The 19804-nt window shown below is 45.2% G+C and overlaps 1 protein-coding gene across 3 annotated transcripts in view; it reads left to right on the plus strand.

The window, feature by feature from the left end:
* The window catches only part of GALNT10 (polypeptide N-acetylgalactosaminyltransferase 10), a 225299-nt gene that overhangs the window by 165319 nt on the left and 40176 nt on the right, over positions 1 to 19804 (plus strand). The gene's annotated exons all lie outside the window — the stretch shown is intronic.

Here is a 19804-nt window from a genome sequence, read left to right on the forward strand (position 1 = left end):
CGCATCAAAAGCCACGGAAACACGCCTCCCTAACTACCGCTGTCCCCAGAGGCAGCTTTCACCCCTGAAGTTCTGGGCCGGCCAGGTTAGACAACCTTCTTCAGTCAGACCAGCTGAGCGGCAGTATCTGACCCTAGGAAAGATTTATGAGGTCGGTGGGGCAGCCCCGCCTCTGGGGAATTCAGGCCCAGCCCCGTGGTTTGGTTGGTGACCAGATTTACCTCCTAAGACGAAGGTCTCCCCGGAGGCCAGGAGCAGCCCGCGGAGGGAGAGCTTAGTCCCCCTCCCCTGTTCTGTTCTTCCCAGCGGTTATTCAGTGACCGACCCCCACACACACCCAAGTCCTAACAAGGTTCTGGGTTGTTTTTCTTTTCTTTTTCTTTCTTTTTTTGAATATTTACTTCCCTTTAAAAAAATATGCAAGTCGTCTCCTTCCTCACCTCTCTCACCAGAGACTCTTGGAGGAGCAGGGCCTGGCCCACTCTTTGAGATCATGTCTTTTATGTATCACCCCCAAAAAAGATGTTGTCCAGCCCCACTTTATCTAATCTGTATTATGAAAACAGAAGCTATTTTTCTAAATTATTTTATTATATCCAATACGCCATTTAAAATATACCCTCTCTCCTCTCTCCTCCCTCCACCCCACCCTCCTTCCCAAGAGTCTCACCATTCTAAACAGGAACTGCTGGGGGGACAAAAATTGGGAATTCCACTTTGGAGGGAAATTTGGAAGTACCCCAAAAGTTTTAATGTGCACATCCTATAATGCAGGAATTCCATTTTTTGGTGTCTGTCCTAGAGAAATAGTCATCACGTCTGTACCACGAGGCACATACGAGGATGCTCACTGTAGCACTGTTTGTAATAGCACCAAATTAGAAACAACCTAAGTGCCCATCAGTAGAGGAAGGAGCATAAACTGTGATGTATCACTAATATGGAACATGAGGCAGCTATTAAAAACAAGGCACGGGATCCAAATGGCATAAACAGAACTCTAACATGTACTATAAAGTGTAAAAAAAAGCAAGCTGCAGAACCATTTATTTATAAATGCACACACAAACAAAAGCAATACTTTATGTTTTCAATGTGTATGCATATGTTTGAGTAAACATATTAGAAAAAGGCATGGAAGGACATACTCCAAACCGCTAACAGCCATTACCTGTGAGGCAGGGAAGTGAAGTAGGATCAAGGGTCATAGCAAAAGAAACTAAAGACACTTTACCCTCTTGTATCTATAGTTTTGGGGGTTTTTTTAGCAAGGAGAATATGTGTATTATTTCTCATTTAATTAAAAAATAATACTGTCTTAAAGGAAAGAAAGTGGTTGACCCGGCAATTTATTTCCTGCAAGGTTCAAGAGATTTTAGCATGTTCCCTTTCCAGGGTTCGGGGGAGGGGCGGGGTGGGAGGAGGGTTTATGTCTTAAGCCTTTATAAGCTAAATTTTTGTTTCTTAGCAAAGCCTCTATTTGATACTCATACATACTTAAGAAATATCCCTTTCAATTGAAAGAAATCATGCATTACTTCTTCACTGTTTATTAACAAGATTTTTCACTGGAGAAGACAGTGGACTCTGTATAGTTATCTGGATATACTTGACTGTCTAAGGCTCTGTTTCCTTTGCATGGTTTCTTTCTACCTAGAATGTCTTTCCCCACCTCACCACCCTAATGATTCCTTTGAAACTCTGCTTGGGAGACCTCCACTCCCCTTGGTCCCCTCCCCAACATTAATCCAGTCCTCGGTGCTGCTGCTAATCTTTGCACGTGTTTCCACTATTAAAGGAAGGCACGGTGGTTAGGAGCACATGCTCTGGAGTCACACGGACCTGGATTCAAGTCCCTGCTCTGCCACTTACTAGCAGTATATAAAATCCTCAACTCTCCAAGCCTCAGTTTTCTCATCTGTAAAATGGAGATGACAGTCCCACCTTGTAGGATTGCTGTGGGTGTTAAATGAGATAATACTTGTAGGATGCTTGGCACCCTATCTTGCACAGAATCACTCTCACTGTGTGTCAGCTGTTGATGTTATTCTTGTAGCAAAAATATCTTCCTTGATAGACCTGGGGCCTGAGCTTGGTTGTCTTGGCTTCTGATCTGCTCACGCCCTCCCTGGCAGATAATGGAGGCTCAGTTAAATGTTATTTTGTGCTGAACTGTGCAATAAGGAATATGGAGGAATGGTGTTCCGGACCACAGGGATTTTCTACTAAGAGGACACGGAAGCCCCAACAGACGTAAAATATTAAAAGAGGCCACCAAGACAGTGGGTTAATTGGTGATATTTCATTTATTTTCACATATCTGATTTGCAAAATGAGCACGTGTCGTACACTTTTTTAAATGCGCTCCCATGCCTAGAGGAAGGCAATGGTAACCCACAGGAACGGGGCCACCGGTGGGGGAGAGGCAGGCCTGTGACAGACCCAGATAGAAAAGGCACTGAGGAGCCAGGGGCTGTTGCTGTCATGCCGCAGACCATACCACCTGGCTCCTGGGGGATGCCAGATGTCCATGGCTTTGCAACCCAGACGGCTGTCTGGGTTTCTGCATGGGAACAAGATGCCTCACCAGGGCTGAGAGCCTCTCACCACAGCAGTCCTAGGCCAGTGCTTTCTCTTTGGTCTTAAGCTTATGATATCCCAGATATGGGCAGCTCCTTCTGTTCTGCCCAGCAGTAAGCGTTAGAGGGGTGTGTGTGTGTGTGTGTGTGTGTGTGTGTGTGTATTTGAGCACAGGTTAACAAATCACATACGTGCATCGAGCAGCTCATACACAACCAGAGGACTGGAAAAATCTGTCCAGTGCTGCTCTGGATTCAGAATAGACAAAACCCCTAGCCCATGTTGCCTCATACATACCCACCCTGTAGAGTTCCCTTGAAGGCAGTATTCCATGTGTTTTCTAGCCCTTGACACACTAAAAAAAATACAACAGTGATGTTTAGAGAATTCATATGAAAAATGTAATGAATGAAATCATATTGTGTCTAATATTAGGTTCAAGCAACTTTGCCAGTGGTTGATTTTGAGAGTTTGGGTTTAAATGAAATAAGATTGACTATGAGCTCGTCATTGTTGAAACTGGGTAATGGAGACAAAGAGAGAGTTCATTAGATTTTTGTGGATATTTTTGTATATGTTTGAAATTTGCCAGAAATAAATTGGTTGATTTTTTTTTCCCTGAGGTTCAGATTCTCCTTTGAGAACATGTTTTACTTTAATTTGTACTTCCTAAAAGGATTGTTGTTGGTGAGAAATAAATTCTTAATGAGACCTTTACTGATCTGAGGGTAAAATCAAGATTATCTTCTGTAATAGGGACATACAAGTCAATGAACTGATTAAAAATATCTAGTTCAATTTAAACAACAACAACAACATTGAAAGTACAAGTTACTCCACTGGGGCAGGGAGACAATTACAGGGGCAGATAAGATAGGCTAGAGCTTATGGAAAGAAAACCACATTCTCTCTGTGCTGATTACTAAACGCATCTCAGAAGGAGCCACTGGGTTAAAGGATTAGGTCCTCAGAGCTGGATCTTCAGCAGTCTTAGAGGCTTTTGTATGGACAGGCAGGTTGTATTAACAGGTATGTCATCTTGGAACCGTAGAATCACACAGTCCCAGGGCTGGAGGGGGCCTTCAAGGCCATGCCATCTTTCTCCAACGTTTGAGTCTTTTCTACGGTTTGCATTATAAGTTCAGCCTCTGAATTCTTCCAGTTATGGACAGCTCACTGTCTTATGAGCTATCTCATTCCTTTACTGGACAGCTCTTATTATTAGAAATCTCTTTCCTTACTTTGAGCTGAACTCGCTCTCTGCAAACTTTTTCTTCTGGATCGAGTCCTTTCTTCTGAAGGCAGACAGCATAGTGTCAGAGACAGGACATGAGCTACAGAGGCAGAGAGCCTGGTCTTCTAGTCTACCAGTTGTTGACTTTGGGCAAAGTACTCCATCTCTCCCAACCTTAGTCTCCATGTCAGGCAAAATGGCGCTGTTCCCCTCACCTGGGTTAATTGGTAGATCAAGAGAGATAGTAGGAAAAAGGTCATGATAGATCTACATGTCTGATATAGAGAGACGACTATGACATATTGTTAAATGGGGGGGGAAAAAGCAGGTTTCAGAAGAAATAGATAAATAAGCACAAAAACACTGGAAAATTGGGTGAGCAGTACACCAAACTATTAAGAATGACCGTCTCTAGTGGATGAGACCAGAGTGGCTTTTCACTCAGATGTTACCTTCCTCCATGATGGTTAAAAAAACTTTTATTTTTACAACAAATGCATCATATTTAGGATCACAAAAAATTAGTAAAGACTTCTCCATTTTAGAAAGAAAAAGATAAAACATTCAGAACACTTTACATCCAAAAATGAAGTCTACCTGTATCAGTTGTGGTGTTTCTTTCCCTGCGGTCTGTCTGAATTGTTGAGGCATGCCGTAAGATTCTGTGCAAGTGTCCACCTACAGGAAACGGCCTTAAACATTAACCATTGTTAATGACTGCTTTAGGTTCTGCCCCCACCTGCCTCAGGGCCTTTGCATTTGCTGCTCCCTCTATAGCACCTTGTAATCAGTTTGTGTTATACTGAAGGATGGTCACATCTGAAACACAGCCATCTCACAAACAGACTTGGATATGATGGGCAAAGATATATCCTTTCATTAAGTGGGGAGTGATATTTGAGTAGGAATTTCATGAGTGGTTAGTTCACTGATAAACATCAGCTGTGAAGTTGACTTTTGCTTCCTGATGCTACCTCCTGTGCTTAGAGACTCACAAGTGAATACCTAGATGGCAGTGCCCCCTGAACATGCTTGATGTCTTCCCTTGGGTGACATGTTGAGCCATGTCATGGTGATGGATTTTAAAAAATAAAAGCAGCAAATGAAAAGGAAAATATATCAAGCCAGGACCACTCACCAGACATCTGTTAGCACCTGCCACATGGCAGGTGCTGTGAGGGATGGGAAAATAAATCACACTCAGTCCTGCCCTCAAGAAGCTTGCTGCTAGGCAGAGAGACACAAGTCCTGAACCCGAACGTGCATGGAAAGCAGAGCACGTGCTACACTCAGTGGCATCAGGAGAGCATCGTTCGCACGATTGCTGATTCAGGAGCACTTTGAGCTGATCCTGGAGGGAAGCATAGGATTCCATGGGACAGAGAAGCAGAGAAGGATGCTCTGAGCTGTGAGATTTGCAAGAGTAAAGGAACAAAGGCAAGAACATTAGTCAAGTGGTGTCTGCAGAGAGAGGATTGGGTGCAGGGTTGAGATGGGAGATAGATCTGGAAAGGTGAGCTCTGGATATTGCTGGGAGGCCTGAAATGTCACCAGATGACATCAGTAGACCTGTGTTGTAGCAACAGTGTGGATGGGAGGAGAGGTAAGGGATTAGAGGCCAAGATGACCTCTGTGCCCAGGTTAGTTCCTGATGTGGAAGTTTCTGTGAATAGCTGAAGATACCACGGTTCCTCCTCCGGTGCTAACCAGTTAGGAAGCAGAGAGCGAAGAGGCCCGGATGAGGTCTCAGGACTCCAAAAAGCAGAGGTTTCCAGAGGTTGGGTTGGGATTTGGGGGGATAGGGAGCAGTAGTTAGAGAGGGTGGTAAGGAAAGCTTTCTCTTCCCGCGCACTGAGCAGGAAAATCTCCCCCAGGGGAATACTTTTGCCCTTTAACAAATATGAAACTGACAGGCTGACACTGTTGCTAAAGTGGAGAATTCTTTTTTCTTTTTTAATAACACCTTGAACGATAGGCATGGAAGCTGGCGTCCTAAATTAAACACATGTTGCTCTCCAGCACCTGACAACCTGACATAATTTAAGAGCAGCTACCAAGAACACGCAACTGGAATTGCCCATGAATCTGCTCCCCTGGATGGGCTCCAACTGGGCGAAAAAGTGGGGGTGGCCACGTCCAAGGGACCCAGCCTTGTCTTCTCATTTGTAGCTGATTGGTAGGGAGTGGCTTTCAGAAAACAGGGGACGCTGTGATTAGCTTGATGGTGGTAGTTTCTGGTATGTTTTTATTTGTCATCTGATTATTAAACAGATTTATGGCCCTACCCACCCACTGAAAAGGGACCAATGCATTTACTTGAAATTAAAAGTGGAGATAAGGCTGCCTGTTTAGATAATAGCATCTCTTTTTTAATAGATTACTCATCTTCTGTGAAAGAGGGGAGAGGAGTTAATTTGTGTGATGAAGTGCTTTCTATTTCTGGGAGCTGGCTGGTGGATGTGATTGCTTGAGGAAGGAGTGTAATTCATTCTTGAAATCACCAAAAGCATGTTCAGGCCAAATACCTGTGCCCTGAGGAGTGGGGTAACGTGATACCAAGGAACAGAGGGGCTCATGGTTTCAAAGCAACTGTTCGGGGAAGGTGTACAGTTTGTCTCTAGGTTGGAGGTCAAATTCCCATTCATTCTCAGAAAAGTGCCAGAGAAATACAGGCAGATCTCAGAGGTACTACAGGTTCAGAAGTGAGACACATGGGGGCTTCCCTGGTGGCGCAGTGGTTGAGAATCTGCCTGCCAATGCAGCGGACGCGGATTCGAGCCCTGGTCTGGGAGGATCTCACGTGCCGCGGAGCAACCGGGCCTGTGAGCCACAATTACTGAGCCTGCGCGTCTGGAGCCTGTGCTCCACAACAAGAGAGGCTGCGACAGTGAGAGGCCCGCGCACCGCGATGAAGAGTGGCCCCCACTTGCCACAACTAGAGAAAGCCCTCGCACAGAAACGAAGACCCAACACAGCCACAAACAAATTAATTAATTAATTAAAAAAAAAAAGTGAGACACATGAATTTTTTTGGTTTCCCAGTGCATGTAAAAGTTATATTTACACTACACTGCAATCTAATAGGTGTACAATAGCAGTGTGTCTAAAGAAAACAATGTACATACCTTAATTTCAAAAGTACGTTATTGCTAAAAAATGCTAACCGTCATCTGAGCCTTCAGTGAGTCATAGTAGTAACATCACTGTTCATAGATCACAGTAAAAAATATGAAAAATGAAAAAGTTTGAAATACTGCAAGAATTACCAAAATGTGACAGAGAGACACGAAGTGAGCTGTTGGAAAAACGGCGCCGACAGACTTGCTTGACATAGAGTTGCCACAAACCTTCAATTTTGTAAAACACGCAGTATCTGCGAAGCTCAGTAAAGTGAAATGCAATAAAACGAGGTTTGCCTGTAAACCTAACAAGTTAATCTAAGCCATCAGACCAAGAGGCCACTGATTGTAAGGGATGGTGAAAAGAGACACATTAGGGCTTGAATTCAGAGAAACCACCACTAGTTGTGTGATCATGGGCGGTGACAGACCCTTCTTGAGTCTCAGTTTCTACATCTGTAAAATAGAGTTACCCCTCATAGGGTGGCAGTGAAAGATGTGTGTGGGATGAGCCAGCCAAGTACCTGGGACAGCCCCTGGTGCCTAGTACAGTTTGTACTAGTCTGCTGCCTCCTTGGCTTCTGGCTTCTGCTCAGGGACTCACTCTGTTTCCACTCTGGATGGAGAGCACCCGGAAGAGTCCATGTGCACAAAACTGGAGGGCTTTAGACTTTACTGAACACTTGATGGAAGCGGCAGAGGAGGGGTTTACATCACGTATGCGTTTTGCTCTGACTTTTCCCGCCACACAACGCCCAGCCTACTGGTTCCCCTCTCCTCCTCCCAAAGGTTCCCCCCAGAAATCCATTTTGTTACTGGAACGTGCCCACATGCATTTCACCCGACTTCTCCTCCCCTCTTACCCACTACCACTCGGAACAGCTTACACACACACCTCCCCAAAGTGAATTCTCTCCCCTCCACGGTGCTGACTTTTCTAGGAACACATGTATGTCAAGGGAAGATTTGCTTGGGGGGGTTGGCATGCCACCAGGAGTTATCCAGTGTTTTAGGAAATTACATCAACAGCAGTGCTGCTCATGGTACCTGAGTTGCCAACCCACTTACCTGTGCTGGTCTGTAAGGTGAACCAATATGTGTTCAGTATATGACACCTGTAAGTACAAGTATTTGGCTACTTCTTTATCTTCTTGTAGCAATTCCAAGCATTTACGTATTGAAAAACATGTTACTTTATTATTTCTTGTTTATATCACAGTTGGGGCATTATATAGAATTTTCCCCAATTGGGTGTTAAGCACCTTGTATTATTTATGAATTTTATTTTAAGATATTAAAGGGGACCATACAGAACAACTGTCACATAAAGGGACATTGAGTAGGATAAGGTTGAAACCCCTGAATCAGAAGGTGAGTCAGCCAGATGTTGGCGCTATGTTGGCTTTTGGTAAAGGGTTTAGGCCCAGTTCCCTTAAATCTGCTGTATCCTTGATCTTTTCCAGCTGCTTGAGACAATAGGCCCATAGATGCAAAAGCCCCCATACGCACAACTTCCTGGCAGCTCTTAGGGTGAAAGGAAAGACACCTAAAATATGCTCTCTGAAGTTTCTGGTAGAAGGAAAGTGGCCATTTGGGAGTGATGACTTTCTTCTCTACCCATGTGGTGTTCCAGAGGTCTCAAATCAACACACAGGAATTCTAGTAATGACCTATCAAGGTAAGCAGGGCAATTACAATCTTGCTTATAGAACTGGACCCTGGCTACATTTTTGTACATTCTCAGAAGCCCAATAACAATAACAATTAACAACAATGGGGTGTTGTGCAAAGAGCACTAGCCTCGGGTCAGGGGCCATGGCCAAGGACCTCAGGGTCAAGTGGGGCATCTTTTTCTAATGGTGTAGGTTCCAGACTGTGCCCTAGGTCAGGGTTTTTCACAGTGTAGTAGACTCATTGCAATGTCATGAAATCAGTTTCTGGGGTCATGACCAGCTTTTTAACAAAAGTGAAATACAAGAGGATAGAATAGAAAAAACATATCCGGGTGCATCACACCTTGTATTTCAGTTATGTATATGTGTACCAGCTCATGATGTAAAATGTACTTCTGTTTATGGGTCATAGTCAAAAGATTTGAAGGCACTGTTCCCTGACATAGGGAATCAGAATCTCCGAGGCTGCCCAGGTAAGTGTGTGAAAACCAGTTCCCCTAGGGATTCTTAGGGCTGTGGTTTGAGAAGCCTTGCTGTGAGCCTCTCAGGAGGTGCATTCGTTTGTCAGATCTTTTCTCACTTGAAGGTGAGAGGAGGGTCCTGGTGGGAGGTGAAGGGGAGTCCAGGCCAGGTGGGGACCACTGTGAGTCTGAGGAGGAGGATGAGAGGACACCCATCCCCTTCGCAGTTTTGCTATAGGGTCAGGAAATTGTTCTGGATTCCTTGGAGAGCTTTAGTGTTTCTGTTATTCTAGCAGGAAACATGGGATTCTGTTTCGAATCACTTAGAGATCCTAAAACAGTCATCCCTTAGTATCCATGGGAAGATTGGTTCGAGCACCATCACCACCACCCCCTGCCCTTACAGATACCAAAATCCCTGGATGCTCAAGTCCCTTATATAAAATGGCGTAGTACTTGCATATAACCTACGCTCATCCGAACGCTTTAAGTCGTCTCTGGATTACTTATAATACCTAATACGATGTAATGCTATTGTAAATAGTTGCCACGACACAGCAAATTCAAGTTTTGCTTTTTGGAGCATTCTGGATTTTTTTTCTGAAGATTTTCAATCCGTGGTTGGTTGCATCCCCAGATGCAGAACCCTCAGGTGCGGGGGGCAGCTGTATGATCACAACTGCCTAGGTTTATTTCTCTGAGGTCACCGTCTGCATTACGTTGGACCAGTGTCCCTCAAATGTTTACACGCTTCAGAATCACTTGGAGAGCTCATTAAATTCCAGATCGACAGCCCCACTCCTCTGATTCTGTCGGTCTGGAGTGAGGCCTAAGAATTGGCATTTCTCATAAGTTCCCAGATAATGCTGTTGCAACTGGTCTGGGGATCACACTTTGAAAACCACCCTGTTAGATCAACAGAAAGGAATGTGCCCGGCAGAGTTCCTGACACACAGCAGGAGTGCAGTAAATGCTTTCTTGATTAAATTGAACTGAATTCTCCCTGGCAGAAAGACCTTCACTAAGGGATGGTTGGTTCGCTACTTTCAGCAGTGCAAGAAATGGGTCCTTGATAGTGAATTGTATACTTTTTAAATGGGTAAATTGTATGGTATGTGAATTATATCTCAATAAAGCTATTATCAAGAAGCGGGGGAGGAGGGGAAGAGGGAAGGGAAAAAAGAAAGAAATGGTTGTTTTTTCAAAAACACACATCAAAAGTGTCTGTTAATGCCTTAGAATGTGTTATAAGAGGACCCGTGTCAAAGGAGAATGTAAATGGCCTTCTAGCTGAATTCAGAGGCCCCTTTCCTCCTGGGACTCTGGGCCAGAAAAAGGATGTCTCTCCTGAAGGGCTCGTCTGCTTTCCTTTCCCAAACAATAAATGATGCCTAAATACCTGTACGTTTCCCCTGCCAAAAACCCATCCTGGTGCAAACATAGCTTTCCTTCCTGACCTCTCTTTTCAATTTTCCTGCTATTTATATTTAACCTGTCTGCAAGTTTTCCAAGCAAGTGAAAGCCCTGGACACCCCAAAGGGTAGGAGATAGAGTTGAGGTTGTGGGATTGGAAACTGGTACCCACCTGGCAGAATGGAGAGACCAGGGACTTCGAGGGGTGGTGTAGTTTCATGGTTAATAATGCCCGCTTTGGCATCAGAAACACCTGGTCTGATTCCTGGCTGTTACCTCCTAGCCGTCTGAACATAGATTGGCATAGAACTTTTCTAGGCCTCAGTTTCCCCTTGTCTAAGATAGTTCACACTGCCTGCCTTAGAGAGTTGTAAGAATGAAACGAGACAATGTGTGTAGGTAACAGTGCTTAACACTGGGCCTAGGCACACGGTAAGCACCCAGCAGAAACCATGACACTGACGGTGACGATAAAGATAAGAGGGATGATAAAGATAAGTTGTTATGTTAACAACTGTCCTTTGGCTAGAAGCACCTGAGTATCAAAATAGGACAAAGGGTTTTGCCTGCTGTTGTGAACCCTGCCCACCTCCAAATGGATTGGCAGTGCCTTAGAATACAGTGACTAAGACTTACAAGTGAATAAATCAATCCTGGAAACAGATGAGCTATGACACTTTAATAGCCAGAAGCCCAGCAGAGCTGAGATGTGACAAGACCCAGAACACCTAGAAGTCCCAGAAGCCAGCCCAGGCGTGCGGAAGGCAGCCTTTCCCGCTGCGAACTCTGCACCATTGACAACACCCCTGAGGCCAGAGAACCAACAGGGATTTGTCTGGTTTGTGACTTGTTCCTTACTTCCCCCCTCCCCTTCTTCCCCCTCTCTCTCCTTCCCCTCTCCTTCCCCCTCCTCCTCTTCCCTTGGGGTCCCATCCACGGGGCCCTCTCCCATATGCTTGGTGTCCTGCCAGCTCTGGAGACACACAGAGCTCCTTTATTTTTGGTGCCCCTCAGCAGGAGTCTGTGCAAGGCTCAGACTCTGGACTCTACTTGGGAATTAATTTGATTACACACAGCAGTAGAGCAGAGATTCTTGAACAGACTGAACTGGATTTGAGCCCTGTCTTCACCACTTACCTGGCTGGCTGTGTAACCTTGGACCAGAAACGTCTTCTGAACTTGACTTCCCTCATCTTGCAGTGAGGATGATGAGCCGTGACCTGCTTCCTTCACAGGGAAATCACATCAAATCAAATCAAATGAAACGATGGAGGAGGAAGGCATGTGGATTCAGCGGGGATTGCAGACGCCTCTGGCCCCCCACTAGGCACGAAGGCTACACTGGCAAGCAGAGCAGTTACAGAGCTCTCCCTCCTACAGCCTAGAATGGAGGGAAGCAAACTGAGTCAGTCCATGGGTATGGAACCGTGATCCAAGCTGAGCGGCATGAAGGGCAAGGTCCAAGGCTTCTGTGGCCATTTGCCCTAGGGACCTGCTGTGGTCTGGGAGGTCAGGAAAGGCTTTAGTGAGGAGTCGGAGGTGTGAACCAAGATCTGAAGGCTGAGCAGGAGTTAACTGGGGGGATATGTGAAGAGGCTTAGACCTCAGCAGTCCAGGTAGAAGGGCCGGCTTGGTTACAGACGCTGAGGCAGAAGGGATGGGTCATCATGGGGCCTTTGGACGCCTGAAAGAAGATGACATGGAGTGGGCAGGAAGGAAGGGAAGGGCAAGATGAGGCTGAAGAGGGGGCAGGACCCACTATATGCAGCTTGTCATCCTTGGGAAGGATTTTGGACCTTCTTCCGAGAGCCACGGAAACCGTGGAAAGGTTTTAAGCAAGAGATCGGAAGGGTGCCACGGTGCAGTCCTCTTCTCTTCCAAGAGGCCCCCTGGACTGCTGCGTGCAGACTGAAGAGAGACAGAGTGGATGCGGGGACAGCAGTCGTGGCTCTTTTGGTTGGCCACAGACCACAGTGGTCCAGACAAGAGACAGCAGTGGCCAGAACCGGGGCCATGTTCTTGCTGTGTCACTGTTTCAATGCCAGTGTATGAGAACCTCTCTTCTGTCTCAGCGTCCTCAGGCTGCTGCAACGAGGCACCACAGACCAATGGATTAAAACAACAGAAGTTTAATCCCTCACAGTCCTGGAGCCTAGAAGTCTGAGATCAGGGTGTCGGCAGGGCCATGCTCTCTCTGCAGGTTCTAGGAAAGGATCCCTCCTCGCCTCTCCCTAGCAATGCTTGGTGTTTCTTGGCGTGTAGAAGCATCACTCCAGTCTCTGCCTCTGTGGTCAGTGGCTTCTCCTTGTGCATCCAAATTTCTTCTTCTTATAAAGAATACCAGCTATTGGATTAGGGCCCACCCTAAATCAGTATGACCTCATCTCAACCTGATTACAGCTGTAAAGATGCTATTTCCAAGTAAGACCACATTCCTAGGCACTAGGACTTCAGCATACCTTTTGGGGAGGACACAGTTCAACTCTCAGCAACTCCTCTGAGTGCAACTCCTGGTGCACAGCCCACCAGGGAGAACCATCCTCCGAGTCCTAAGTGCCCTTCAGAGCAGACAGGAAGGAAAGGCTCCATTAAACACAGGAACCAGGGAGGCTGCAGTTCCTGGGGAAGTATGTGCATTTTCAGGTGGGATATACAAGGAGGACCAAGGAAGCACAGGCCTTGGGTTCTGGTCCTCACTCATACCTCAGTAGTTGAGAGACTTAAGGCAAGGCCTTCCCTTTCCTGAGCCTCAGTTTCCTCTCCAGTAACACCAGAACTGATGATACCTGCCCAGAATTGGTGATTGCAGGGAGTCCAATGAGATAATCAGCAAGAATTTCCTGAGAAGATACTGGGTGCCCAACGTTGGGATAACTCACTGGGCGTGTTCCTAGGAGAGGGACAGCTAGTCCAGAGGAAGCTGTAATATCCTTCCATGTTAACCCCCCAGGCTTCCCCCCTCTAATGGCACGATGCTTACAGGCACAAAGTCCATCAGTGCCAATATCATCCAGTGGGCAGGGGCGGGGATGAAACGGGAGAGGCCAGCAGTGACAGTTCCCAAAGCTGAGTGATGGATCCTTGGGGCTTCATTATTCTATTCTACTTTTTAAAAAATATGTGTGAAATGATTCTTAATTTTTTTTAAAGAAGTTTAACAAAGAAGCCTACAGACTCTGGAGCCAGATTGCCTGAGTTTAAATCCAAGACCTGCCACTTACTGTGTAGACCTGGGCAAAGTTATTAATCCTCTCAGTGCCCCAGTTTCCTCATTAGTAAAAAAGGGATACCAACCTGCCTCATGGAGTGTTTGTGAAGATGCAATGCATAAATGCATGTCGGGTGCTTGGATTCATGCCTGGGAGGGAGCGTACTAAACACATGATGACCGTTATTTACAGAAATAACGGTTCCAAACATCATCGTGTTGCTGATCCAAAGTCATCACCTTCAAGGGATCACACCCTCAGCCTTGCAGATCCTCTAACCCATGACTGCCACTTGGACACTGTCTTGGTTTGGGTTTCCTGAAGCAGATCCTGAGACAGGATTTGAGTGCAAGGAGTTAGTCTGAGAGGAGATTTCAGGAAACAGAAGCAAGAGAGTGGGGAAGTGAGAAGAGGAAGGGGAGACAACCAGGAAGGGTGCCTATGTCGGGCACCACGGCAGGCAGCCACGGTGACCCCACTGGGAGCCAGCACAGAGCACGTGCTCGGGGTTATCCCGCCTGAGGGGCGAGGGAGCCGGGGCGGTTGTGCACACACACGACGGCCCTCAGTCGAGGTCTACCACGTGGATGCCGAGCCCCAGGCAGCGGCAGGTGCCGGCGGGTGGGAGGCAGGCAGGCAGAGGACAAAATGCTGAAGGGGTGTGGGCAGGGCACCCAGAATCCACCTGTGAGCACTCTGGTAAGTGCTCTTTGAACACCTGCGTAGAGCCTTACCCTGATGGGGGCTCCCCTTCAGGATCAGCCTCACCGCCCCCATTGGATGGCTCTGGCTCCTCTTGAGATTAGGGATAATAAGGGCGAGAGCAATTCTGTATTGCTGTGCCATCAGAGCAACCCCTGCAATGGGAATGATGTGTCTGCGGCATTAGGACAGCTGCCTTCCTGCTGCTTCAGGGCAGACATCCCTCAGCCCTGGCATTTGCACGCTGAGCCAGGTATAGCCTCAGAGTCTTTCTTAACATTGCTTTAGCTATCCATTACACACCTGTGAGCACAGGCATTTCCATGAAGCCTGTTTGCCATCCCTGCCCTAGGGCTTATGAAGGTGGGGGGAAGTCCCAGCGTGGAAAACTGCCGAGCCACAGACTCACTGTATGATTCTGGGCAAGACATTTAACTTCTGGTCCTAGCCGTCCCTCTCTGGGTAGAATGGAGGGTCTGACGGAAGTGAGGCAGAGATGGGATTTGGTGCTCTCTTACAGTCAGGCAGGGATGGGTTTTAGACCTTGGCTCCATCATTTATGAACTGTGCTCCTTGGGCAGGTGACACCACCTGCTCTGAGCCTCATGGTGTCTTTTTGTATAAAAGGGGGCCATAGTACCCCATTTGTAGTGGTGGTGTAGGCAACAGAGATTATGTGTATACAGTAGAGAGCTCCGTGTGTGAGCAGGGCCTCAGGAATTGTTCCCTGTAATTGTCATGATCAGAACCGTCATCATCTTCATCTAAAGCCCCTTCCAGCTCTAAAATTCTATGACTTTACGGACTGCCCTCATCCAAGAAGACAGCGTGGTAAAATAAGGCAACAGTCTTGATTTTGTGTAAATGTTCTTTCTAATAAGGACAGGAGGAGCATAATTGCCCCTAAATAATTGCGCCGACTTTGCCACAGGCTGTCAAAAGGCCTTAATTGGTCCATCTGTAATGACTGCGGCCATCTGCGTTTGGGGTGATTTAGCGATGGGGCTCTGCCCGAGCAGGGCCCTCAATGATTAGAGCCGGACAGGGGCATATATCTCCCTCTGTTGGGAGTAGTGGTGTGGTATAGGAGATTATCTCATCCTCGTGTTAATGACCTACCAGTTGAACCCAGCCAAGAAGAAGCGCTCGTCACAAGACAATGACTGTGGATTTTTTTTTCTTTTCTTTAAAGATAGTGTTCCTGCCCGAACAGCAGCCTATCTGGAGCGTGATCATGCCTCTTGCTATCTTGTCTCACTGCCCAAGAAAGTCTATTTTGGAACGATTTAGTCCTTCAATTAGGGCAAATTGATTTCTGCTCTCTACAGAGCCACTGTTCCAAAGAGAAGTGGGAAAGGGCCGGAGAAGCCATATTAATCTTTGCAAGCAAGCAAGAGGCAACCTGGAGTATTTTTCAGCCTTCCAGCCTCAGGTTGTATATGGAGTTAATCTTTCCTCTGTATATCTTTTAATTGCTCCGACTTGCAAGGTGCCAGCCAACACAACACAAAACACACCTCATCTCCACTCTTTAAGTTTCTGGAGACTTTAAATCAAGTGTCTGGAGCAGTGCTTCCCCAAGTGCACCAGCACAAAAGTGATTAAGCGGTACCTAAGATGATCTCAGGTGGCCCAGAGACTTTGCATTAAGTAACATTGACTCATGGGGAGAGAATGCTTCCTCTTTTCAGCTCTCTTTCATTTCCTCTGATTACCTCAGATGGAAAGTCTCAGCTGGTTGCCCATATCTCCCTTCTTGACAAAGAGGGAGGCAGGAAGATCTGGCTAAAATCTAGCAACATCGCTTTATTCTTATTTGTTTGGGTTTTTTAATTTATTAGCTCTTTATCACAAATGGTACCGATTTTCCATTTATAGTTTTTAACGCTTCCTTTTAAAATAAATTTTTAATTGAAAAAAAGTGAGCTGGGACTTGCCTGGTGGTCCAGTGAGTAAGACTCCGCACTCCAATGCAGGGGGCCCGGTTCAATCCCAGGTTGGGGAACTAGATCCTACATGCATACTGCAACTAAGAGTCCACATGCCACAACTAAAGATCCCTCATGCCACAACTAAGACCCAGTGCAGCCAAAATAAATAAATAAATATATTTTTTTAAGTGAGTTGATTTAAAAAAGAAAATCTTAAGTAAATTGTAGTGAGGTAGGCAGAAGTGGCAAAAATTGTGCCAATAGTATATGATTATGAGAGATAGGGAAAACACAACTAGAGAGGGGAAAGCCTCATGTTTCTACAGAGAACCCAGCAACTTACTGGCTGTATGACCTTGGGCAAGTTTCTTAGCTTCTTTGAGCATCAGTTTTCTCATCTGTCAAATGGGGAGAACTGTAATGCAGAGTATGATTTTATGAATCAAGGGAGATAAAATATGTGAAGCTCCTTTGCAAGTCATAATCTGCCTTACCAGTGAAAATGGTTCATTTCTATACAGGTTAGAAAAATAAAAGGTTCACTGGGTTCTGGATCAGGCAGTCAAGGGGCTCTGGCTCTACTGTTATTTGTTGCACCTTCCCTTCTCTGGACTTGAGCTTTCTGTCTATAAAATGAAGAGACTGAACTACTCCAGTGCTTTCCAGGTCTAGCTGTACATCAGAATTACCTGTGGGTCAAGTAAAACCAAAGATGCTGATGCTTCCTTCAATTTACCAAATCACAGTCGCCTGAGAGGATGCCCAAGCAGCTGTATTTGCAGCCAGCTCACCAGGTGATTCAGCCACAGCCACTGAATTAGGAGGGCCCTTCCAGCTCTAACTCCTGATGGAGTGAATTCAGAGCAGAACTGTCTGACTTCTTTAACCCAGCAGCCTCATTCATATTATTGCAAAAGCTCATTGTTTTTCATTGCTGAATAGTACTTCCGCTGTATGGATATACTACATTTTATTTATCCATTCATCTGTTGATGTGTATTTGGATGATTTGATTTTCAATTTGGGGATATTATGAAAATTGCTGCTATGAACATGAGTGTACATGTTTTCATGTGGACGTATATTTTCATTTCTCTTGGATATACACCTAGAAGTAGAATTGCTGGATTGTATGGTAACTGTGTTCAACTATTTATGGAACTGCCAGACTGTTTTCCAAAGTGGCTGCACCATTTTACATTCCCACCAACAGTGTATGAGAATTCTTTTTTCTCCACATCCTTGTCAACACTTATTATCTTACTTTTTCATTATAGCCATCCTAGTGAATGTGAAGTAGTATCTCGTTATGATTTTGATTTATATTTCCCTGGTGACTAATGATGTTGAGCATCTTTTCATGAGTTTATTGGCCATTCATATACCTTCTTTCAAGAAGTGCCTATTCATGTCCTTTACCCATTTTTTTACATTGAGGTAAAATTCACATAACATAAAGTTAACCATGTTAAAATATACGATGCGATGTTAAAGTATACGATTCATTGGCATTTAGTACATTCATAACGTTGTGCAACCATCACCTCTATCTAGTTTCAAAATATCTTTACCACCCCAAAAGGAAACCCCGTACTTATTAAGTACTCACTCCCTATTCCCCTCCACCCCAGTTCATGGTAATCGCTGATCTCCTTTCTGTCTCTGGATTTACGTGCTCTGGAATTTCATACACATGGAACGATATAACATGTGACCTTTTGTGTCTGGCCTCCTTTACTTAATATGATGATTTCTAGGTTCATCCACATTGTGGCATGTATCAGTACTTCATTTCTTTTTTGGCTGAGTAATATCCCATTGTATGGATATATTCCATCTTTGTTTATCTATTTATGAGGTGATGGAAATTTGGGTTATTTTCACCATTTGGCTATTGTGAATACTGTTCCTATGAACGTTCATGTATAAGTAATCAAAACAGTTTTTAGGGACTTCCCTGGTGGCGCAGTGGTTAAGAATCTGCCTGACAATGCAGGGACACGGGTTCGATCCCCAGTCCGGGAAGATCCCACATGCCTCTGAGCAACTAAGCCCATGTGCCACAACTACTGGAGCCTGTGCGCCTAGAGCCTGTGCTCTGCAACAAGAGAAGCCACCACAGCAAGAAGCCCACACACCACATGAAGAGCGGCCCCCACTCGCTGCAACTAGAGAAAGCCCACACGCAGCAACAAAGACCCAATGCAGCCATAAATTAATTAAGTAAAAAAAAGAACCCAAATATTTCAGAGAGAAGCAAAAACAGAAAAGCACTTTTTAGCTGTCCTGGATTCCTTGATCCTTTGCATTTCCATAAAGTTGAGGATCACCTTGTCAATTGTCAATTTCTGCAACGAAGCCATCTGTGATTTTTTGATCACACTGAATCTGTATATCAATGTAGGAGGTATTGCCATCTTAACAACATTAAGTCATCTGATCCATGAACATGGACTATCTTACTGCTTATTTTGGTTGTTCATTTCTTTCAACAGTGTTTTGTAGTTTTCAGTATATATTTTGTACTCACTTTGTTAAATTGTAAATGGTATTTTTACCATTTTAATTGCATTTTCAAATAGCTTTCTTATTTGCTAGTCTATAGAAATACAGTTGATTTTTAAATGCTGATCTGTATCCTGAAATCTTGCAAAGTTTTCCTGTTCTAGTTTCTTTGTAGATTTCTTAAGATTTTCTGTGTAAACAATCATGTCATCTACAATTAAAAATGCTGCTACAGGGACTTCCCTGGTGGCCCAGTGGTTGAGAGTCCGCCTGCCGATGCAGGGAACGAGGGTTTGTGCCCCGGTCCGGGAAGATCCCACATGCCGCGGAGCGGCTGGGCCCGTGAGCCATGGCCGCTGAGCCTGCGCGTCCGGAGCCTGTGCTCCGCAGCGGGGAAGGCCACAACAGTGAGAGGCCCGCGTACCGCAAAAAAAAAAAAAAAAAAAAAAAAAAAAAAGCCGCTACCTTTTTCTTTCCAATCTTTATGCCTTTTATTTCCTTGTCTTACCAGTTGCACTGGCTAGGAATTCTAGAACAGTACTAAAGTGGAGAGAAAGTGGACAGCCTTTCTCCTGCTCTTAGGAGAAAAACATTCAATATTTCACCATTAAGTAGGATATAAACTATAGGGTTTTTTTGTAGCCATACTAGAGTTTTCATAAAGGGCCGTAACCCTGATTAAAATCAAGAGACACTAACGTTAAGGCTGGCACTTTTAGTAGAAAGAGACTGTCTTTGAGATTTATTTATAACAGCTTTTCCAGGCATGGGCCAGAAGCCAGCCTACATTAGAATAAGCAAAAAGAGGAATTGGTTGTTATGTGTAATAAGAACGTCTGTGAGTCCCTCTGTTTCAGGCATAGGGGGATCTGGAGAATCAAAATGTTATCAGGATAATGTCTGTCTCCATGTTTTCACTCTCTTTTTACATGTTGACTTCAGTCTCAGCAGATCTTCCCACCACCTCTCATCACCTT

The sequence above is a fragment of the Monodon monoceros genome, unplaced genomic scaffold, assembly GCF_005190385.1.
Source record: "Monodon monoceros isolate NGI ecotype Baffin Bay Population unplaced genomic scaffold, NGI_Narwhal_1 Super_Scaffold_12, whole genome shotgun sequence".
Taxonomy (NCBI): Eukaryota; Metazoa; Chordata; class Mammalia; order Artiodactyla; family Monodontidae; genus Monodon; species Monodon monoceros.